Genomic DNA, 25,822 nt, shown 5'->3' with positions numbered 1-25,822 from the left:
TTTTGCCCTCCCAATTTCCCTCCTAAGTTTACTCTTATTGTGTTTATATTCTAAGGATTCACTCAATCTCTGCTGTCAATACCTGACATATACTTTTTTTCCTTGACAAAAATCTCAATTTCTCTAGTCATCCAGCATCCGCTATATCTACAAGCCTTGTCCCTCACCCTAATAGGAACATACGGTCTCTGGGCTCATTATCTCATTTTTGAAGGCTTCCCATTTTGCAGCCATCCCCTTACCTGTGAACATCTTATCCAAATCAACTTCTGAAAGTTCTTGCCTGACACCATCAAAATTGGCCTTCCTCCAATTTAGAACTTCAACTTTTACATCAGGTCTATCTTTTTCCATCGCTATAAACTAATAGAATTATATCACTGGCCCCACAGTGCTCCCTCACTGACACCCCGGTCACCTGCCCTGCCTTATTTCCCAAGAGTAGGGGTCCCGAAGGTTTGGTGAGATAACCCTGGAAACAAGCCAAATATTTAGGAGATATTTGGAAGCAAGTTGACCCTCCTCACCTTGAACTTCCAAGCATTGTAGAATTGCAAGGGGAGTTGGAGGGCCCAGTCATGTTTACATTGTCCCAAGTGAAAAATGCAGAGGGACCTATTGGTGGTTCCACTCCAGCTGGATGCTTGCTGACACTGTCCTGTCTCTGAGGACAGGACATCTAGACTGGACTGAAAGCTCCTCACCCTACAGTCATGTGCCTTCAGTACAGATGAGGGGGGTATGCACAATTTCAACATCCCCTGATGGGGCAGACAAACAAACAGTCAAAGGATTTGACAAACTGATACAGCTGCTGCATAGTGTGGGCCATTGCATCCCATATGCCTATGTGCTGCTGCTATATTCTGTACATTTGGATGAAGTCCCTGACTTCTACCACTACAAGTTTACCTGTTCGGGGTGGAGGTGGTGGTGAATTCTGGCAGTCCTCAGTGTCAACTGCTGATACTTCTTGCTTGGCCAGTTGCAGAGCTATCACAGCAAAGTGTTCACCAGAATACATACCCACACTGTCTACATTCCACCAAGTATCTGGGTTGATGCAGGATGCAGTTCATAGCCTTGTCACCATGTCACAGGACCTAATGGCATTAATCAAAGGGTTTTAAAAGGAAAAATCTGAGATAGCAAAGACATTGATTGAAATATTTCAGAACGTGGGATTCCAAGAGATTTCCAGCATATGGAAAACTGTACCAAGATGTCCCAGCTAAAAAAGGGAGGGAGTCAGAAAGAAGGAAAACTATAATTAATAACCTGACATCTGTAATTAGGAAAAACTAGAGTTTGTTATTAAGGAAAACAAATGCAGGACTTTTAGAAAAGCTTAGTGTAATCAAACAAAGAGTCAACATTGATTAAAAGGATGATAAGTTTTCTAGAGTTTATTTTGAGGGTATAACAAACAGAGTGGATAAAGGGGAACCTGTAGATGTAGCTTGTTTGAATTTCCAGAAGGCATTTAATAAAGATGTCATGTATGTTTATTACATACAATAGGAGGTCATGACACTGGGACTAAATTTATTAGTGAGGGTTGAGGATTGGTTATCAGACAGTATTTTTCAGGTTGGGAACACAACTAGTAGAGTCATAAGGATCAGTCCCAGGGTTTCAATTACTTACTGTCTATATTATGATTTGAAGGGGGTTGCGGAGTGTAATATTTCCAAATTTGCTGAGGAGACAAAAAGAATTTGAGAGATCCTGTTGCGAAGAGGACACAGATAAGTGAAGTGGAAGGACCAAACTTGGCCAATAGAGATTTAATGTAGGAAATGCACTTTAGAAGGAAGAATCAAAGAGACAGACCATTGTATAAGTAGAGACAGAGGGAGGGACTCCAAAAAGATATGATAGAGGAATTTGGGTGTTTTGGGTAAGAAATATCAAACATTAACTAATCTGCTCCTCACTACCTGTAAAAATCTTATTTATCTTTCTTTTCAAAAAATTTAATTTTCATTGTGTTTTTAAAATGATAATTGGGAGAAGAGACAAGGTTATTAAGTACAAAATAGAGAAGTTCATCTAGTCTCATCTTAGATGACTTTTGATGCATTAGTATTTAGAATACAAAAGAAACTAGCAAGACAAGTAACATGTCTCAAGATCTAGAACCTGGCTGTATTTGGATACACCAAATAAATCCTTTGGTGACAGGAATATCAAACAATGACAAAAGACCTCAATATGTGGTGTCAATATATTTGCCATTACAATTTCAGTGCTATTGATTAAGGTTTGAAAATGAATGGTTGAAAACTGTAATACAAGTATTTGAATATTTCCTAGACAATAAGATCGGTGGATGGTCATCTAACTGGCAACTAATCTGATGCACAAAAATAGATTAAGTATGGAACTTCACTTGACATATCCCTGAAATAGGGAGCAACTTCGCAGAATTTTTCCTCAAAAAAAATGAAATAGATTACTTGGAGTCCATCATATAGGAAATTGTGCTTGTTCTATGAAAGTTTAATTCAATGGAAAACAAAAGCTATTCGTTATTTAGCTTAACTTTAATTTGGCAGTTGTGAAATTTCACTTGTGTTCCTATTCAGATTTGATTTTTCCTTTGCCACAGGGATTAAGGTGATTTAAAAACTTATTTTCTCAAAGTTATTTTCCTCTATACTGAAAATTCCTGTACCATTATATCTCCTTAACACAGTCATCATATACTAACTTACTCAATTTCATAATATAGCAACCAGAGAGGCAACATTCCATGCAAATGCTCACAGCAAGATGATGCTTAGAAATACAAAAAATGCTTTTAAAAACTCCCAATTTAGCCTTTTCATTTAAATATCCAAACTATTGTTGCTATCAGAGTGTTATGCCTTAAGACAATGATTCTAAAAATCCTATTCATGGAATTCTAGATTAACATGATAATGTGGTAGTATTGTCAAAACGGAAATACACTAGTTTGAATAATTTCTTCTGAAACAAAGACGTGCACTCAAAACATTACAATGGTTTAAAAATTATCAATGCATTACATTCAGTTGCACTTCTTCCAGAATTAAAGTATTTAATTCTTTCTGGAACATTCGCACAAACACATGTCGGAGTAAATGTTCACTTTTATCTCCCAAAATCATTTGTTCAAAGTTTGGAGGCAAATATTAGATGGATGTTAAATTATAATCCAAGTCTTACTCAGATTTGCATTTAATTTACATTATAGAATGATACAACCAGCTTCATTCCTTCTGTGGAGGATTGTTTTGCTAGCTCTTGGAAGAGCCAATACCATTAGTCTCACTCCCTTACACTTTCCCTATAGCTCTACAAAAGTTCCCATTCAATTTAAACAATTCACTTTTGAACTTTATTACTGAATCTATTTTCATCATTCTTTCACTCAATGCATTCCAGATCTTGACAACTAATTGCACAATAAGCATTTTCATCATCTCATCGGTGGTTCTTTTTTTGATCACTTTCTGTCTGTATATTCTGAGTCGAATGACCCATTTGCCATTGGGGACATATTTCTCTCCATTTATGTAAACAAGTCATGGTTCTGAACAGGTCTGTCAAATCTTCCCTTAGACTCTGCTAAACTCTGTCTTCTATTTCCTTTATGTAACTTATAGCCAATATTCCTGTTCCCATATTAAAACATGGTCCAGAATATTAAGCTCATTAGTAAAATATTTTAAAACTTTGTTATACTCCAGACCTCTCGATCAATTCAGAATAACTGTGTACATTATTCTGTAATCTCTAGTCCTAATTCTGAATCCTGATGAAAGTAACATTTATGCTTCCAACTACCAGGAAAAGACAAACTGAATGAAAAGAAAAGGTAACTTAAAGTTCATAAATCCCAAAGTCTGTACATAGCAATCAAAGAAAATATTCAAGTTGGCACTTCATCTTATTTTGCTTTAAAACACTACAAACTGGAGTACAATGTCTTAGCACATCACTGCGAAGTGTTAAAATAAAGGAACACATAATTAGAGGTATTACATTTCCAATTAGTAGAGAGCTGCATTTTGTACCTAGGAGATATTAAATGGCTTCAGCCTTTGAAATTGTAATCTTTTCATTCAAATCCCTCCCTAGCCTAACCTCAATCCATTTCTTTGAGTTCCTTTAACCTTAGGGCTCTCAGCACAGGTGTGAAGGCATTAAAATGACTCCTCTTTTGTATCATTAAATCACTGAAAAACTGTAAATTACCAAAGCAGCTACCTTTTTTTAAACTGTAATAGAAAGTCTGGAGAAACAACAGGTCTAGCAGCGTCTGTAGATAGAAAAGTTAGTACAGCTTCCACTGACATTGTCAAAACAGGTTAAGTGTGCCTACAAAACTCTCAATACACTATCCAACATTGTGATTTCTGATTGGACATTTGCTGAATAATCCTGACTCTAAGAATTACTACACTGGTTTCCACTCGATAAAATAGATGATAGCCATTCTCTAAATAGCCAAGACATTGCCCTGAAAAGTCATCTGCCCAGTTTAAGATTTAAACAAAACCTGGCAATTAACGGTCAGTCAATTTTAATTGATGCATGCTTCACGGTGAATTAATTCCAGAGACCAGTATCCCATCACAAAGTTACCCTTTATTTACAGTGAGTCCTTGACACTGATCCAGCTCACTCAGCCAGCTCCGAGTGAACAGAACCTCTGACACCCTTGTTCTTTCCCCACACTCATACTAATGCCCAACAGCAATAGTGCTCATTTTCCCCCAGCATTGTGCGCAGGTGTAGGACACAGTGAACTAGTGCAGTGCATAAATCTTTATTCAAAATCCACCACCAGGAAGGAAAGAAACACGAGAGTGGCCAGTGACAAGCAGTTCCCTTCTCAACAAAGGACAGTCCTTCACACACTGATTCAACTCCCTCAGAGGCAGATCTCAGAGTAAACATGACGTCTGACACTCCTGTTTGTCTTTTTTATTTCCCCCACACTTTTGCCTAACAGCAGTAGTGTTTATTTTTCCCCTAGCACCCATGTTGGTGTGTGTGCAGGTATAGGACACAGTGAAGAACAAGTGCATAAATCTTTATTCAAAATCCACCACCAGAAAGGAAGGAAACAACTGAGTGGCCAGTGACAAGCAGTGCCCTTCTCAAAGAGTAATGTTGTGTAATTAAAAAAAAAAGCAAAACAGGAGGGTAGCGATGACATCCCTGATCTTGTCAGTCAGCCAGGGCTCCCTGATTGGATCAGATTAACAGCTCCAATCAGGGAACTCTAATTCTCAGTCCACCTGGCTGATCTAATAACAATCACTACACTAATGCCTCTAAAAAAAAAACCTACTTCCCAATCACACTATCATTAATAGAAACTTTTTTTCCCTTTCAATTGGTAAGTTCAGTAAATTGCCCTACTGAAAGAAAAAGGTAAAAAGCTTCAATAAAATCAAATAATTTCTAAGCAATATTTATTCTGCACTTCTAGGCAAAGTCAGACTCAAAAAGTGTTTTGCTTAAACAGCTAATGTAAACTAGCTAAAATTAAAGAATTAATTAGACTATAAAAGAGTTAAATAAAAGATTGCTATGACCACAGTAAAATTGAAAGAGAAGACTTCACCAGATGAATCTTCAACACCATAAAGGATGAGAACAACAGGAATTTTCCCTGAAAGACTTGAAGAGCCTTGGAAAATATGAAGGATTAACTGGTTAAGAGACAAAATGGTGGAGGTACAATAAACTGATAAGGGTTGAAGCAAATATTGTCACACTAGGATAAGACTGAGTGATTCCTGTCTGGGCAGATGTAGCCCTACATACATATTTCCAGGCATCTGATAATTGCATCATTATGTGCTGATAAGGTTGAAATTTGCATGTGACTAAAAGGTGTCTGAATTGATATATCTTGTATTCAGCAGAGTTTTCATTCCAGTTGTCTGAAATGGACTCTCTCCCTGCATAAACATGAATAAGCGATCAAAAACTTGCACTAAATATTCCTGTGACTGGTTATTAAAAGTAACTACAACAAAATTGCTAAATTAGTAATCTTTAACAGAGTAAAAATCACAACACCAGGTTGTGTGATTATTAACTTTGTATACACCAGGCCAACACTGGCTTCACCAAATCATGTTTAACAAAGTAATGTGGCAAAATTCTAAATACCAAGGAGCCGGTGTAGGCCATTTGGATTTCGAGCCTGCTCCACCATTTAATAAGATCATGGCTAATTAGATTGTCAGGAACAATCAGGTTAATCTTCTTTGGTAAAGGTTTTCTTCGTTAATGATTTAGATTCATACCAAATATCCAGACAATGTTCTTTCACTGTTAACAATCATTATTTATTGGAACTTAATCGTAGAATGTCAGAATTTCAAATTCTTTGACCATTTTTCAATGAAGTTGGAGCTGTTGTTCACTTAGGCATAGATCCAGAAGCAAACATCTATGCTTAATTAGATGTATCAGATGAGGTATTGGGATGGGCAAGTGTTGTTAGAGAATGTTGCTGATTGGTAAATGTTCTGCTTTGGTCATTGTTAGAATATTTCTGATTTTGTTTTATGCACGGTCTCAATTATGTAGATTAAAATATATTTTGAGAAATTAGTAATAGCATATGAACAGAAATATTATCAGATGACAAGACACTTTGAAGTCTACTATGAAATAAAACATCATTCTTTCCAAAGCCTCAGAAGGAGGACTACTGCATGACAGATCTTCTTAAGACAGCAATGTTCATAGTATGAAATCGTAATTTGTTACACAGTTTCATCCTTTGCTCTGCATAGAGCAAGAAAACTTGATGTTTTCATGTTAAAGGTTGAAATATTTGCAATAAATAGCTACTCTCCACAAGAGTGGTGAAAGTATTATTCATCAAAATTGCTATTTTATTCTAACTTGGGTTTTTGATATGGAATGTGATCTCACATCTATATTGTCCTCAGATCAGACTTATACTGTCATTTAGAAAAATCAGAATGCAATGCAATTTGATTACAATATAAAACCAAACTAAATCTACTTTGTATCTATTAGGTACCTTTAGGATAGATTATCTTTGTTTAGCTTTGGGCTCATGATACCAAATTATCAGCTGATATTCCTATTTGATACATGACAAGTTCATGAACCAGTGCAAACAAATCTAATTTTTTTTCTAAAGATTACATAAATCAGCAGCCCACTCCAAATTAAAAAATGCTGTTCTATTGATCTGATACATAAATATAAAAATTAACTGGCACAATAAGTCAGGCTCAAGCTCCAAAATTCGGAGAATTCCTCCTGATGCATCTTTTACTCCAAAACTAGTAAAAAGTTTGTTGTTCTGTGGTCAAAGGATAACTTTCATTCCACAAAAAAAAAAATCCATATTTACTTTAGATTAGTTGATAATAAACTTAAACTGAATAATAACTTCATTCAGTTTGAGTGTCATTCAGTAGTTATGTTTTAATTCAGAAACAATTAATTTCCAAGTCTAGATAGTTATGGATTTATTTAGGTCGCTACTGTACAAGAGCAGCAAATTGTAACAGGAAGACGACGACGATGACGACAGAAAAAGCCAATACTAAGGACTATATTAGAGGATAGCTTGGTGATGCTGAGATTAATGTGACTTGACTTGAAGGGCTTCTTTCAGCAGAAAAAAGTAATATCATCGCAATTCATCTAACATTCATAATTTAATACCTTTAACTTAAGCTTCTGAATCAGTTTCTAAAATGGATTGGGTGAATACCAACTCATGCATTCGCATCTAATCACATCGGGAAGTCTACTAAAGTGTTTCCAAAAGTCTTGCATATTATCAGATTGCAAAATAATTAACTCGACAAGAGTTCAAAATGTAAGCCTTTTTACCATCAATATTTTGTCTTGTTTTTCAAAGCTTCTGTGACGTTATTTACTTGTTAAAAGAAATCATGCTGAACGCAAGTGTGATATTTAGCACCTCTGAGTACAATCAGCATGATAACATTCTATTAATCGCTCAATTCCATTTATGGCACATAAGCTGAGACTTTATGTTGACTTATGAAAATAATTTCACTTGTTTTAAACCAGTTCATGGTCAGAAATTTAATATAGTACCTGTTTTAGATCTTAAAACAGCCTCTTGATTAATTGGTGTATACACAAAGCTGAATCAAATGTAGGCTGCCAGTCATGGGAATTTTCTTTTTTAAAAAACTATGCATTAATTTCATCAGCAATATTGGTTTGCTAAGGCAGACAGCAACAAGTAGGTCTAGGAAAATCAAATTTACTGGTGGACTGACAAAAAAGGCCAAGGAGAGGTGCTGTAAACTTTAGAAACATAGGAAATGTTTGAAAACATTCATTCATGGAAAATGTGAATGAAGTGCAGTATTGTTTCTTCTCCCAATATCACATTCAAAGCTACTCCATTCATCAAATCCCTGCCTCTATTAGTGCTGTAGCAGTCCAATATTCCATTTCTCTTCACCAGCTTGACAGTAAACCAAGATCCAATATCGTGTGCAACTGTAGTCCACCCATTAAGATACCAGATTGGTTCCCACACTCAAAAAGCACATAAGCTTGAATATTTTTTAGGCCAGTGCATTGGGAAAGAGCCAGAAATACCAAGTGCTTCACTATTATTTTATAAGAGTAGAATAAAGTACTGAAAAACTAACTTTTGTTAAAACCCAATCCATACCATTTAAACTGACTCACTTGTTAGTACACATTAACTTCAAATCTATATTGGATCTTTTTCTTCAACCTTCAATGGCTATACAATTTGAAATAATCACAATAAATCATTGCAACTCAGAATTCAAAGACTAAATGACTGGTGAGGCACACTCATGCTTTAGACTCACTATGCTAATATCAGGAACAGGTTCAAGCAAAATCCATACCTATGGATTGGTTCAGTCATTGTGACAAATTATCATGGCCAAAGAAAAATCACTTCATGCAATATATTGCATTAGTTCAAACATAATACCAGCAGATTTCAGAACAAGGTCTGGGTCCATTCAGAGCAGGAAATTGTGCTTTTCACAGGAAAAAAATGAAATATAACTTTCAACTGGTAGAAAAAAGGAAATGATTTTGGTAGTTGACTTCCAAAAATAATTCAAATGATCTTGGCTATTTAGAAGATCAGCAGCTTTAAAACAAAACAAAAACAGGATGCCTCTATTATTCTCTCAACATAAAAGACAAACGGATCATCAATAATATTGGTCTTGAAGAAGTTCCTCAGTTTTACACAATTAGCTTTATTTCCAAAATAGCTCATATACTTCATGGCTAATTATAGGTGACTGTTGCATAGTATCACTCAAATCATCATATCTGCCCTCACCCAGATTTAAAGTCATTGCAATATGGGAAATACTGATGTCAAAAATTAGACAAAGCAACTTCATTTTTCAGCAATAATCACCCATGAGTATTCTATTCACACATATAGACATTCACAATAATTAGGCATCCAACCATTAATTTAAAGTGTTGAGTACTATATAGCCCTAAAGCTACAGACAATAATGAATAACCTAATTTGAAAATGGTCACTTCAAAAAATGTATTATTTACAAGCAGCATTTCCTGGCATCTATTTGCTTTGGGTAGTTCTTGTCTGTACAACACTTGTCAGCTATGAACAGGATGACAGTTGTCTTTGAATTCTCATACAAAAATGACAGCTCAGTTCACAATGGCTTTGATTTCTATGTAGGGTGTTATTTAATAAAATGTCTGAAAGCTACAAAGAAAACATGTTTTGGCTCTGTCCAATCAAATAATTTAAATGGCAGATTGGAGGCATACTCAGATTCTGAGGAGTCAATAATAAAGCCAATAGATACTGTGGTGTAACGAGAGCCAGAGAAAGCTTATAGAATTGTAGTTCTAGTTGTTATTCTGTTTTAGTATAGGATAATCTTTATATTTAGTAAAATTTCTAGTTAAAATTATTAAATACAAACTTATTTAGTAGATTGTTATTCAATTAAAGACCACTGGCATTTATAATTTAGCTAGTCAGAGTCATGCTCAATTACATGATGTAGCACAAAAAGTTACTCTATTATCCCATTGTCTTAAATTTAAGACTAGGACAGTGTTTTATGTTAAACCAAAGTACATTAGAGTTCTTTTTCAATCTGAGCATTTACTATGTTAAATCATTGGATAAGTGAAACTATACAAATAGTATTGAGACTACGGTTTTCTGATGCTAATGGTTGATGATACTGAGACCATTTATGCCACCTTTCCACATTATTACATTTTACACTGTAGCGACTTCAATATGGGATAACCTTAAGCGTTACCACACAGTTGTTCATCAATTTAGAGTAATATAGCCTGAATTATAGTAATTTATACCTTGCCAATGAAACCTAATAGTGCACGGTCAGTTATCATTGCAAACTGGTTTGTGTTTTGTCACGAAGCTGGTGATGTGGTCTATTCTGCACTTGGTCGAGATAGCCATATGGGACAAGGAGGAGAACTGTCTGTTGCTGGATTGTTATTAGTTATTATTGACTGTGGTTTAACTATAGTAAGTTTCTGCAAACATATTTTTCTATTTACACCATTGTACTTAATATTGTTCTGTGTAGGTACATGTATTACAAGTGCAGATATTCCACCATTATCCAGTCTCCAGTATGTGACTGATATCACCATTGCATCATGATATATATCCAGTTATTTTCATTACTACATCTCTCCTACTCCCACCCATGTTTCTACTAACTTTTGCATTAACATTTAATAATTAAACAATTTACATTATCACTAAGTCCAAACTTCATTAGGTTGAATCAGTGGTATTTTGCACTTGTGCTGGTCTTGTGTAATTACCACTGATTCATGGGGATGGTTTTCAACCATTTCCACAACTTGTAGATTGGTATCAATGTAGTTCTTTTCTCAACATCCCAAGTTTGATCTTGCTGCCTCAAATTTAAAACATTGTTCCTTCTGAACAAGGATGTAACTGCTCTGCCGGTTTGGGGACTGTGCCTTCAAACTTCCAATCATGCTTGCATAGCTTCTGGCTTGACAAAGCTGATGAGTTTTCCCTCTTTGCTGGGAATTATACCAGTTTTTCTGTTTTCTCTTTATCAGTTAACCTTTATTATTCTACTTTCTTATGGTCTCAATGTCATATTTAGTCTGAGGTTTGGCTGTAGCAATGGATTTTTATCCTTCAGCCCAGTAAACCTGAATGCCAACTACTATTCTTAATCCTTGAAACCTTAGACTGTCTCCATTGTCTCAAATTCTCTTCATCCAAGCCCAAACGGAGATGTAGTAACATGATGGAATCTAGATTCCAAGGTGAAGCTCAAAGCCTCTTCATTCATTAGCTGTTTCAGGCTGTGTTCCAACAATATCTTCTGGAAAAGGACATACATAAAAGCTTTTCTTCAGTAATTTAAAAAAGTCATTTTCAGCTGTTGTATCATGAAATCTGGTATCTTCTCATCACTTCAAATAGACGTTTACTGTGATCAAGTATGCCTTCCTTTGAAAGTTGAAATCATCTTGTCACAACTTTTAGTTGCTCTACCTGAGAGTCAAGGAAATACTAAAGGTTCTGGTGGTGACTGATTGATTGCAGATATGGTAAATGAATTAATTTTTAATTTCTTTTGAAATTCCTGGCTACTATATAGCTTGCTGTATATGAGCTCTACACCCAATATTCCCACATGACCTCCACAGATCCAAGATCATCTTTTGTCTTCAGTAACACTAGCTGCTGATTAAAAGACTAGAATATCTGCTATGGTAAAATGTTCCCTTTGTTCGTGATAAATTATCAGCAGCTAATCATTTGTGTTACATTTCAAACAAACAATCTTGTAGTCACATTTCCTGTTCCTGCCTTTATAAAAAAAAGCAAAACTACTTTGAAGCTAGTAAAAAAGCTTCTGATGAATGAAAAGGTGTCTACTTCATAACTAAGGATTAATCATCCATTTAATCTTGATCAACTGCAGTTGTAGACAATGTGTCAGCTATGATTTGAGTTTCCCTCTCATTGCATTATGATCTCAAGAATCATTGCAAGCCTTAATCTTTGGATACATAAATGAGTTTGATAATATTTTTGGAATCCAATGATAGAACAGAAAATTGATTCTCTTTCATAATGAGAAGCTCCAATCTCATCTGACAAATCACCAATGCTTCTTTATCTATGATCAATTGAAAGTTGTTCTGTTATAGTTCATTTACTGGAAGGAAGCTATGCTAGTTTCCTTATCCCATCACATGCTGGACCTGAAGGAGTTCTGCTGCTAAACCTGTATAGAATACATCAGCAGCCATTACTGAGTGAAACCTGGGATTATAAAGCACCTACTCATACGACAAAGTGAGTGACTTATCTGCTGAAGTGCTATTGTATGCTTAATACTTCAAAGTTACGAATTGTAATCAAATTTTAATTAAACTTCCGTACTTGGTTGGCTGCTCCCATACATCGCTGGCCATCATTGAACATTGCAGTTGTGCAAAGTCACTTATAGTTTTTGTTTTGAGCATCTATTATCCAACAGAGAGAGAGAGAGATATTATGTTCTTAGAGTTTAATTTATAATCTTATACACTCACATTAAATGGGAAACCTTCATTGTAATACTTTCAAACTTCATAAACTCCAAGATCAACCCCCAGTTTGAAGCCCTCTGTAGAACTAAATAGGTCATGCATCTGATAAGTAACTTCATTCTACTTTACAAAGAGATATTGTGCATGAAAATATCACTATGCTAATGATACCCCAAAAGGAAAGTGATTAATTCAGAAATAATGAAGAATGGTATATTTGATATTACAAGCTTTGACTTGTAACCCAAGGATATTTGCAAAAGAAAAAAAACTTACTGCCTTGTTTAGAGAAAAGCAAGCTAGCCTGGCAGAACTTGTCAATGTCATTCATTGAAGAGTTTGGCTAGACTTCTCTTCTGACTGCTGCTGCATCAGATCTACACATATCCTGAACTTACCACTAGGTTTGGAAACTGTTAGAAGCTCTGCCCAGTTGGCTCTTGGGCAGGTAATATTACATTATATAGCATTCTGTCAAGCTATTATTTAAATTTTCTTCAGCAGTATATGGGAGGTACCCTCCTGAGAGAGTGTATATACACATAAGGAACTAGCATCTTAAAGCAAAATAATCTTTCTTAAACTTTCCTTCAATTTTGGAATTGTCCCATTGTCTTTCTACAGAATATCATCTACTCTTTGTAGCCATATAATTGCATTTCTGCTCCACACAGATGCTCTTCAAATCCTTTACTAATTAAAATCTCAGAACTCTCACTGTTTGTGGCCAAGTGTAATAGTAACCTGACCTTACACTTGAAGATCTGGGCCCCAAGTTTAATTCTTGATTGGACATGCAAGTTTGACAAATAAAAACAAATCTTATAATAAATAGTTTATAATCGGTCTTGCAGCTTTTACTTCATGTATTTCTAAATTTCTTGAATTTCCAGTTTTTTTTCAGACTTTGCTTGCTTTTTATTTTCTGCAGCATTTTTGTTTTGAAAAGCTGCTTTAAGTGTCCAGTCTTCTCAGATTGGCAACATCTTGCACCTCCTATTGTGCACTCTTCCTATCCATGGGATTGCTTTAATCCACAATTTAAATACTTCAAAATGGCTGTTGTCCTAATCTTGACTGGCTTTCATGGCCTTGAGTGGACCAGCTGCCTTATTTTGGCCTACTCAGCTGAGTCAGCCAAAATCTCAGTATTTCTCTAGATTATGTCCCATTTTGTACTCTGACTGCATTTTATATAGCATTCAATATCATAAATGATAACTATTATACTGGGCAAAATCAGACCTCCGATGTGAAACCTAGCTTGATAGATCGGTTTAATTTCGGCAGTTGGTTACACAGTATTTAGGCTGTCAGTGTTGACTTGAAGAACCCAAATTAAAGCTATATACACACACACACACGTTTAGACATTTACAAACAGCAAAGAACAGTTTAACCCACTGTCTAATGATATTTTTAGAAATACTCAATCCTGGATAAATATCATGACACCCAACTGAACTTTGATTCTTCAATTTCTTCTTGGGCTGCTGGTTTTATGGCTTGCTTGCAGTCCTGCTGCTCCAAGCTCCTTTTAATGTCTGATAACTTGTTGTGTGTGTGTGTGAGAGAATTCTCAAATTAAAACCCTTCTACTGGGATGATTGCTCTCCTAAACTGAACTCTTGAAATGAAGTTAAAACTGAAGTAACACTGGTCTGTTTTCTCAATCTATTATAAACTCAGCTGTATTAACTGACACTGGTATCCTGCTAGTCACTTAAACACGTAATGGCCAACAAAGCACAATTACATCTTTATCACACCTTTTTGCAATTTCTTTGTGGGAAGGTATCTACTCTTGACAAAGCATTCACAATTGCCAACATAAATCGTTAATAATATGGTTGCACTAATCAGACCTCAAATAATCTTTGGGATTTTTGCTTTGTAAAGAAATTCTGTGACAAAAAAAAATTCTAAGACTTCATATGCATATCAAAATTGGATATGTTAACATCGATGATCCCAAGACCAAGCTCAGTGTCCCATTTCTGTTAAGAAATTTCCTGGAAAAGTAACTGATGGCCAAATGATCTGCATAGAAGAATATTACCTACAATATCACTGGCATCAATATCTAGTTTGAAAAGCTTCAGATAAGTCAGTTCTGCTGAAATTGGGTGGTCGACAGCATAACTTTCATATGATCAAAAGGCACTTTGCTTTTTAACAAGTTAAAAAGCATCAGAACAAGTGCTGAAATCTGAAACATCTGATAAAATTTACTCATGTCAATACTGCAGAATTTTGCTTTTTCCTTCATTCTGGGAAAGTTTAAGATAGCCCTTATTTTGCTTTTCCAGGTACTTCCTGGCCTTGTTCCACAGCATGGCCTAAAAACAAAATGCAGCCACTTTTGCGAATGGCTATTTTCATTTTTATTCAGACTGACTCTAATTGAGCAGTTTTCTCATGGTTCTTCCCAGGTTCGACTGAACATAGAATCAATATAATCATAACTGCATAAATCAAAAGAGTTGTGGTGTATTTTTCATTCTTTACAGCAGATATTTGCATTGATGCACACAAATATTAGATTTTGTAACACCAAATGGGCTTTCAGTTAGTGGAACTTACCAGTGTTGTTTTTAACAACTCAACTTTGTAACAAACCATGCAATTTCAATCACCTCATTACAAATCTTTCAAATCATGAAATTGGAAAGGAATTGCATTGACTTTGCAATAACTGTAGTATAGTATTGGAGGTAGTATATTAGATGGATAGATGATTAGCTAATGAATAGAAGACAGAATTGGGATAAGAAGGACATTTTCAGGATGAAAACCTGTACCTAGAGATGTGCCACAAGGACCAGTGCTGGAGTCATAATTATGGAAAATATATATTAAATGACTTGACTGCAGAAAGAGAATGCACCAAAACCAAAGGGTTATGGACCAGACCCTGCTCAAAATGTTAAGGTGGTAGCCCAGACCCTAACTTATTTTAAAAAGGTAGAAGAGAGGCCAGGTGCAATATGACTGGTCAAACTATTTGATATTAAGCAAAACAATTTACTTAAACACTAAATTAAAAAACAAAGAAAAGGAATTTAGAATAACATTTGAAAACTTAACCAAATAATCAATACAGTACCCACTAATTAACAGTTCCAATATGGTAATATGCCATAAAACATGTCCCTCAGCAAAAAGTTAAATTCAGACAGATTCTTATTTGCAGTTTTCCAATCCAGGAGGAAACATCGAGAGATATTTCAGAGAATGTAGCAACTAAGAATCAACTTAGTAGCAACTAAGCTTTACTGAAGCGTCAACTCTTCCGGGACCCAAACAGCTTTTGACTGCTACAGGTAAAAAAAACTAGAAAGCTTGATCTGTGGGAACTGGTCACCCCTCTTCCATTGTTATAATAGTTTTATTAAAACAAAAAAGGTCTCCTAAACTATTGACTTAGGCAGTCTTCAGTAGCCACTTTGGCACTACTGCCTTTACAATCTCTTAAAAAAAAACTTTTAAAGTGACAACATCATCACACAAGTTTGTAAATGACAAAAATAAGTGGGAAGGTGATTGGTGAGGATGGGAGTCCTGTAGAGGGATACAGACAGATTAAGCAAGTAGGCAAAAACTTGGCAGATGGAATGAGGGAAGGAGAGAGAGTTAGTGCACTTTGGCAGGAAGAGGAACTGAATATTATTTAAATGGAGAAAGACTACGGAAAGCTGTGGAACAGAAGAATAGAGGAATAAGCGCTCATGTGGTACAGCAGTAGTGTCCTAACCTCTGAACCAAGAAGCCTGGATTCATATTGCATCTGCTCCAGAGGTGTGCAATAATAATCTGAACATATTGATGAGGAAATGCCTGGAACAAGTGAATTTGTGAATCCTCATCTATGAGTCACAGAAGCGAGCATTCAAATTCAACATAAAATAGGGTAGGTAAATGGAGTATATAAGATAGAGGTTTTGCTAAAACTATACAAGGGACTAGCCAGTCCACAGCTGGAATACTGAAAAGTTTGGAGATTTTTATGGAAAGAAAGGTATAATGGCATTGAAGAAACGCTTATAAAGACAGGTGAGTCGATTAGGCTTGTATTCATAGGAACATGAAAAAATAAAAAGCAATCTTCACATACTAGAAACCTAGGGAACTTGACAGGGAAAATATGAAGATGCTGTTTTCCCCTTATAGGTGAGTTTAGGACCAGAGGGCATCTCAGATGAAGTGTGGCACAGTGATCAGCACTGCTGCCTCACTGTACTAGGGACCTAGGTTAGATTCCAAACTTGGGCAGCTGTCGGTGTGGATTTCAGTCAGATGGTCCAGTTTCCTCCCAAAATCCAAATGTGCAGGTTGGGTAGATTGGTTATGGTAAATGCAGGGTTATGGAGATATGGTAAGGGGGCTGTGTTTGGGTGGCATGCTCCAAGAGTGTACACATGACTGAATGGGCTAAACAGCCTTTTCTACAGTAAGGTTTCTCAGTAACACATTTAAGACAGATGGAGAAATTTGAGGGTAGTGAATCAGTGGAATTCTTTACCACAGAGGACAATTGAAGGTGTATTTAGTATATCCAAGGAGGAGAGAGAATTTTAACTAGCAATCAAATCAATAATTGTGGGAGAAAAACGCAGGAAAGTGGAGTGAAGGATTATTGCATCAGTCATTATCTCATTCAATGACAGTAAAGATGTGATGGGCTAGATGACCCACTTTTGCTCCTACATTGTACAGCCCTATAGTAAACCTGGTTTCTAATAGTGTCCCAGAAATGGTAATGTACTGCCTTAATTTTGCAACAAAAAGCTTCAGCTCTGCCCTTTTTATTGATTATTTTTTATTGTCTGTTGAGCACATTTCAGAGTTTTTGACCAACACCCACTCTGGTTAGTTTCTGAATCTTCAAACATAGGTTGGAAGTGTAGGCTGAGTTTTCTTTAAATCAATTTAAGTAGCCCTATCACATCATGTTCATAGATCATGGGAAAAGTCTCGAATTTTGTAGACTCCTTAGGGGTATCCTTAATGTTAAAACAAATGAGGGAATTCCTTTACCCTGATCATTAGGATGTCTTGGACAGCACAAGTCCTAGTAAGTACACTTTATTGCCATCTTTTGATGCTCCATGAGATTGTGGATGGTAAGTGGAAGACCACTTTTTACTCCCAAAAAATGGTTCTGGAAATCCTTGGAACATCAAAATTGGTTCAAAAATGAATTCATGTAATTGCACAAAATCAGGTTGAAGAATATTTGAGTTTGGGGTAGAGTCAATTGGTTCTATGGGGATTTATTGCACTAGCGATTACACCTTTTCAATTCACCAAGTCATAACCTCCATTAACGCATTCAATTAATATTTTAATTAACCCATCAGCCAGAATCAACATTTAGAGCCTTCACTGGCCTAATCGTCTTAAGCAATAGAAGAATCTTCTTGTCTGTTCCAAGTCATCTTGGTGCATTCACAATGAACATGCTCTACAAGTGCTACTGCTACACTTAATACCCATTTATTTTCCTGATGTGCTCTTTTCCGAGGATTCCTTAGGTATTTGTATTACTACAATTAGTAGTTATTTCACTTCCAACAACTGGCTTTTGTAGATTCAATCCCCTGACAAGGGAGGGTTTTTTTTTAAAAAACTGCTTTTGGGTTCTAGCATTCTTCTATTTACTCACTAAAACGAATAACTTTCCTGTTGCTAGATTTTCTATTGCTCCAATTTTCTTGTTGATTCCCACATGACATCTCTTTACATTTAAGTGTTTGTATTAGATAACAGTTTCTGTCAGAACTGCTACTTCAGATCTTCAGGCTCATCTAAATTAGTCCAAGATTTACTGGGAATACTTTCAGAATCACAAGTTCACTCATTCAAGTTTTTTTCCTCCAACTTCAGCAGTTGAAACCATTGATCACAGCTGTAATTTTTGCAACTTCTACAGATACCTGATTCAGTTTCTTATAGATCTAAATATTAATAAAACTTTATACACAAAAATCAGCTTTTTAAGTATTGCCCTTTTAACAGTTATAGTTTTTGGATTGTTCTTCAGACAACCTGGAGTACACATTCCAAATTGTAACTGTTAAAATACAAACACTAAGGCCCAAAGATGTTTTGACCCTTAAAAGGGAGGTAGGAAGATGAAATGAAGGCGAAATATCTGTATTCTAATGCGAGTGTAAACTTAAAGTTGAGTTAATTCTAAATCTCTCAATTGAATCAAAAATCACCCTGAACTACTTTATTCTAAAAACTTTTCTGGCCTGAAGTCATAATATCCAACCCATCTTTGAAACGGACACTTTAAAACTTCAAGTTTTCACTCCCCTTTTTAATTCAAGGAAGTATTCCGCTCCCCCAACCTCCCCAAATTCTAACTGAATCTCAGCTGATTTGATCAATGACAAGTCATTTTCAGGTTTTCTTCCTAATTCCATTTGCTGGGTAATCATTTTAGGTATCTCATCATTAGAAATTCTTACTTGTATTCCTCCCTTTAAATTTATCAGCCAACTCATTAATTTTAAATCAGACTTCAAATAATCCACATGTTTACTACTCCCAATTTGGGTAACATTCAAAGTCATTTAGAAAGTCCAACCAATGTAACATATATCACAACAAACACTCCCATTTTATAGCCAGTACTTTCATGCACTTTTAAAAAAAGAAACACAGATCCCTCAAATTCAATGAATGCCCATTCCAAGTGTCCCACACTATTGATCCCAGCTGATTGACTTTTCTAGCAATTGTGTGCCTGGAATGAAACTTGGCATTATAGATTGCAAGTTCAATGTTTTGCAGTTACTAGGATTTTCTAATACAAAAACACCAATATATTAGAGGGAAAAAAATTACAAAGTGCAGTTTTGAAAGATATATTTTTGTAACCTTGCATTTTCCATGGCTAGTCACCCAACCTGCACATCTTTGGACTGTGGGAAGAAACCCATGCAAATACAAGGATTGTGTCTGTGTGGAGTTTGCACAGTCGCCTGAGCCACCATGTTATTGAGTTAAAGCAAATTTTAATCCCTTTAAAATGTTTCTGACCTAACTACTAAGGGAAGTAGATAAGAACTCAAACATTTACTATGTACAGGTCATTTTGTTAACTGAATTCACTATAACACAATTGACAAATTGGGACACTGTTTCTAAAGTGAAGTTTTAAAGCATACATTCCTTATGATGCAATTCCATTCCCATTAGTTTAAATGGTGCTGCTATTATATGACTTTAGCATGGCATTGCACGAGAACACAGCTACTGTGTTATAGCGGAACTAACTGTAGTTAGCTTTTGGAACCTCAGAGATCCTGATGTGCTATTTTCAAAGAACACCCAGTCTGATTATCCAGAGATTGGAAGTCCTTGGCCAATTAATAGTCAATATAGATTTCAAAAAGGGAAATCCTTGCCTGACCAACTTTATTGAATTTTTGAGAAAGTAACAAAAGCAGTAGGCAACAGTAATGTATATGTAATTTCAATATTTGAAAAATGTTTCAATAAATGCCCAATTACAGTCTAAATAAGATTAGAAAATAGAATCAGGGGAGGCGGGGAAGAATGTAAGTGGCAGAATAGAGTGCTATTTGGCTTCAAACAAAGCTTGTGGGAGTAAAGGGTAGTTGTTAATTTGGAAGCAGTGGATTTTGTTAAGTATTCACTGGACTTGTATGCAGTCACCAGGCCATTGCTCTTAACAGATACGTTCAAACCCCACCACGGAATTTAAATACAATTAATAAATCTGAAACAAAGCTGGTCTTAGTAAGGATGACCACAGCAACTACCATTGGTGTTAAAACCATTCTGATTCACTAATTTCTTTCACAGAGATAAATCAGCCATCCTTATCTGAACTGCCTGCATAACTCCAGGCAGATAGTAATATGACGACTGCCTGTTGAAATGACCTTGTATGCCATACAATTTAAGGGCAACTAGGGATGATGCCCAAATCCTAAAGAACAGCATAGAAGGACAATAACAAACTTGTAGAATGGGCAAAATGAAGTCATATGCTTTGGCAGGAAGGATAGATGGTCTGTTTGAAAAAAAGACTGGAAGGTGCAAGCTCAGATGAGATAAAGGGTCTATGGAGTGCAAACTTACTAATCACAAAAGTGTGCCACTGGCTTTGCATAGCCATCAAAAAAGCAAACTAATCAGAAAGCATTATTCCTAATGGGATAAAATTGAGAACTAGGGAAGTTATGCTAAATCTACAAAATCAAACCACATTTGATTTTACAGTTTTACCACATTTGAACATGTTATATTATGAAAACAAAAGCAATAAAAGGCATGGAGGGAAAATTTATCATTTTAACTTTAAAGAAAAATGGCATAGATGAGTTAATTGAAATAAAGAAAAAAGCTCGACAGAGACACATACAGATCTTATTTACCAAAAGCAGTGAGCATGTAAAATGCAGTACCATTGAACCAAATAACATTGATACACTTAGGGAAAGCAATACAAATATGGTGGGGGAGGGAATAGAGGAGACATCAACAGCATGGTTTCATTTCCTGCATCAGCTGATGTCATCAGGTCCCACCTTCTCAAACCCTTAAGCTTTAATCACTACAAGTTGTCTCACTCATGAGAGCACAGCATTATGATCCTCCAAGACTATAGTGACTTATTTCCATATATAGAAAGATGGAAAGAGGTTTGGATAAGTCATAAATGTCAACATGGACTGGTTGGGTTGAATGGTTCATTTCTACCCTGTATATACCATACAGTCCTATGTAAATCAGGCTGCTGTCAAGTTACACATTTACTCAAGATGAATTTATTGCAACATTTCTACCAAGAAATCAAGAGGGAGTTAGAACAACCTTTTGTACTAAGTTTGTTAGTTAGATGTTGAAATCTTGCAGGTTTACATCTCTCATAGTACTTTCTGCTACACATTTTGGTTACCACATGTATTTAATTAGGGGTGCATTCTTAAACATGGTATTTCAACAGTTCTGTTCAGCAATGCATTTTTAATGTCAACTTTAGCAAGAAAATCTATTTCAGTTATCAATATACATTTGAGACAAACTACCATAGTGCATGCATAGAGTTTTGCATTATACTGGCTTCAAACAAAACATACATAGAACATTATAGCACAGTACAGGCCCTTCAGCCCTAGATGTTGCACTAGCCTGTGAAACCAATCTGTGGCCCATCTAACCTACATTATTTTATTATCATCCACATGTTTATCCAATGACCATTTAAATGCACGTAATGATGGTGAGTTCACTACAGTTGCAGGTAGGGCATTCCACACCCTCACTACTTTGAGGTAAAGAACCTACCTCTGACATCTGTCCTATAGTTTTAAATCGTGGGGTGATAGATATGTCCCCTTGTGTTAGTCACCACCGTCCAAGGAAAAAGGCTCTCACCATCCACCCCCTCTAATCTGCTGATCATCTGGATCCCCCTATTAAGTCACCTCTCAACCACCTAACAAAAACTGACAAGTCCCTAAGCCTATCATAAGGCCTTCCCTCCATACCAGGAAGCATTTTAGTAAATCTCCTCTGCACCCCTTCAAATACTTCCACATCCTTCCTATAAAGTGACGACCAGAACTGTACGCAGTACTCTAATGCGGCCTCAGCAGAGTTGTTTTACAGCTGTAAAATGACCTCATGGCTCCAAAATTCAATCTCTCTACCAATAAAAGCTAACCACACTGTGCCTTCTTAACAACCCTATTAACCTGGGTGACAAATTTCAGGGATTTATTCACATGGACACAGATCTCTCTGTTCATCTACACAACCAAGAATCTTACCATTAGCCCAGTACTCTGTATTCATGTTACTCCTTCCAAAGTGAATCACCTCATTTTTCCATTTCAACTCCATTTGCCACCTCAGTCCAGCTCTGCAGGTTATCTATGTCCCTCAGTAACCTACAACATCCTTCCACACTGTCCGCCACACCATTGACCTTAATAACATTTACAAATTTTCTTCTACGCCCTCATCCATATTATTTATAAAAACGACCAACAGCAGTGGTGCCAAAACTGATCCTTGTGGTACACCACTAGTAACTGAACTCTAGGATGACCATTTCCCATCAACAACCACCTGCTGTCGTCTTACAATTCACCAATTTCTGATCAAAATCACTGAATCATCCTCAATTCAATGTCTCTATTTTCTGCAATTCACTATCACGGGAAACCTTATCATTTTACTGAAATCCATATACACCACAACCACCACTTTACCCTCATCCTCCTGTTTGATCACCTTCACAAAGGACTCAGTTTTGAGGCACCACCTACCTTCACAAAACAGATTATCCTTAGTCAAGTTATTATTTTCTAGATGATTATAAATCCCATCTCTTATAACCCTTTCCAACAAGGAAAGTAAGACTCACTGGTCTATAATTACCAGGGTTGTCTCTACTCCACTTCTAGAACAAGGGGACAACATTTCCTATCCTCCAGTCTCCTGGTACTATGCCTGTTGACAAATGATGACAAAGATCAAAGCCAAATACTCTGCAGACTCCTCCTTAGCTTCCCAGAGAATCCTAGGATCAATCCCATCTATTTCCCACAATTGCTAACACCAACTCCTTATGAACCTCAATCCCATCTACACTGTATCTCAGTATTCTCCTCAACACGGTCAGTACTCACATAGGAAAAAGACAAAAATATTCATTTGGTGCCTCTCCTATCACCGTGGACTCCACGTACAACTTCCCACTACTGTCCTCGATGGCCCTAAACTTACCCTAGTCATTCTTTTGATCCAGATATACTTACAGAAGGCATTAGAGTTTTCCTTGATCCTACCTGCCAAGGACTTTACATGTCCCCTCCCAGCTCTTCTTAGTACTCTTTAGGCCCTTCCTGGTTAATTTGTAACTTTCAAGCAACTTAATGGAGCCTTCACGTCTCATCTTCAGTAAAGACAATGTTCCCTTGCTTGACCACTTCCTTATCAAAGACACGCAGTAGCTGTTTTTTGACAAGCTCCACATTTCAATTGCGTCTATCATCTGCAGTTCCCTTCCTTACTCTATGCATCCTAAATCTTAACTAATCGCATCACAATTGCCTTTACCCCAGCTATAACTCTTGCCCTGCAATATATACCTATCCCTTTCTATCGCTAAAGTAAACGTAATTGAATTGTGGTCACTATTGCCAAAGTGCTCACCTACCTCCAGATCTAACACCTGGCCAAATCTAATGTGGCCTCATCTCTTATTGGACTTTTTACAAAGTAGTAAATACAATTGTTTCAATATTCAGAACTGTTTGACAATTTAGTTGTTTCAAAATCCCTTAACAGGTCTTTCAGATTCAACCACCATGTGCCATCAATGTACTTGCTGCAAAAGAAACTTTCCAGGTCAAGGCTGAAAATAGTATAGCTATTAGATTGGAGTGTTGGCTCAAATTCAGAACTATCGGGGGGGGGAGGGGGAGGTGACTCAAGTGAGCCATAAACCGAAAGATCATAATTTTTCTACAAATTTCTTTTAAACAAAATCCAGTCTAGCTTAGATGGCAAATATAATCAATTGGACGACACTGGAAAAGAAATCTTTTACATCAGTCCAACCAAAATACTGAGATACTGTACTAAGTTTAAAGGGGGCATTAGAATTTCAATAGGAGAATTCAGTCATCAAATTGCCATATAATCAAAGTATAAATATTTCAATTACCACAAAGAAGGGCAACATCTATTCATAACAATGGCCATATTTACGACTTTGGATCAAGGGATTTATTTGCATGTGTACAGCTACACAATTTTCACTTTCCATAGAAGGCTTTCTGGACTTTGAAAAGTTAACTTAAAAAATTAAACATTGCAAAATCAGATGGAGGACATGTTTGGTAGCTATTGGTTAAATAAAATAAATCCTGTAGCAATCAGCTATTGGGCTCTTGTTAGGTCAAAATTATGTTAATAGCATCTCTTCCACATTTCTACTGCAAATTTCTTTTAACTTTTTAAATACTTTAAAACCTATTCGTGCACCTTTCTGTAGCCAACTTAGTTCTCCCATTATTTTCCGCTGGTCAATTGGAAATTGTTTTTCTGTATAAAAGATCTTGCTGTCCAGCATAACAAAGGTTTTAAAATGGTTAAAGATTGTCTTGATAACAAAACAGATCAAGGAAGGAATTGTGTGACATGTTCCGAGCATTGCTAAAACGCAGCCATCCAAGTTTGCCGTCAAAGATTCTAGTAGTACTTTAGGTTGTTTGAAGAAGTACCTAGCTACACACACTGGTAAACAATGTCCAAAACATCGTTGCTGAAAGTGGATTGATTGTTCATCTCAGAAATCCTACAAAAGGTGTTAGGAATGTAGGGTTTTTGTAAACTGATCCTAAACTTTTAGTTGCAGAATAACATGCAGTTGAAAGATTGAAGGAGAGCTAAATTAGCATTTATTGTTAAGTATAATCAGAATCCCTACAGTGCAGAAAAGAGACTATTCAGCCCACTGAGTCTGCACTGACCCTTTAAACAGCATCTCACCCAGACCAACTCTCCACCCTATCCCCCAACACCACAGTTACCATGGCTAACCCACATAGCCTGCACATCCTTCAACAATTTACCATTGTCAATACATTTAACTGTACAGCTTTGGACTGGGGGTGGGAATCTATGCAGACACCAGGAGAATATGCAAACTCCAGTCACCCAAGGCTAGAAGCAAAACATATGCCCCTGGTGCTAAGGTAGCTGTACTAATCACAGCCACCAGGTTTCCTCTGCCGCACCCCCCCCCCCCCCCCCCCCAACCCAAAAATGCAATTCATGTTGCTATGGAGGTAGGCTTGAAAAGGGAGAAGTGCCTACAAGAAGCCATGGTAGGATTAAGTTAGGAGGAGCACAAGTCAGTGAGTCTCAGTGATTCATCATGCATGAATGCAGGTTAATTTGCATTAAGACAGTAGGCTTGTAAGGATTTAGTTAGTGGTGCTGAAGAGCACAGCAGTTCAGGCAGCATCCAAGGAGCTTCCTGAACTGCTGTGTTCTTCCAGCACCACTAGTCCAGAATCTGGTTTCCAGCATCTGCAGTCATTGTTTTTATCTTGTAAGGATTTAAACCAGCTTGAAAGTTTTGCCTAGCTCTCACTAAGGGAGGAATCATCATGATAAACGCAACTACAAAAGTTAGTTCACAGATTGC

General features: G+C 36.4%; 1 long non-coding RNA gene across 1 annotated transcript in view; it reads right to left on the bottom strand.

Annotated features, from left to right (window-relative positions):
- Positions 1 to 25,394, bottom strand: part of LOC140491453 (uncharacterized) — a 30,315-nt gene extending 4,921 nt beyond the window's left edge. The window contains exon 1 of the long non-coding RNA XR_011963314.1: positions 913 to 25,394. This is a non-coding gene — a long non-coding RNA (uncharacterized lncRNA). The remainder of the gene's footprint in view (positions 1 to 912) is intronic.
- Positions 25,395 to 25,822: the final 428 nt, after the last annotated feature.

The sequence above is a fragment of the Chiloscyllium punctatum genome, chromosome 19 (genome assembly GCF_047496795.1).
Source record: "Chiloscyllium punctatum isolate Juve2018m chromosome 19, sChiPun1.3, whole genome shotgun sequence".
Taxonomy (NCBI): domain Eukaryota; kingdom Metazoa; phylum Chordata; class Chondrichthyes; order Orectolobiformes; family Hemiscylliidae; genus Chiloscyllium; species Chiloscyllium punctatum.
Note: the sequence above shows the minus strand (reverse complement) of the source record. Positions and strands in the feature narration are given on the sequence as shown.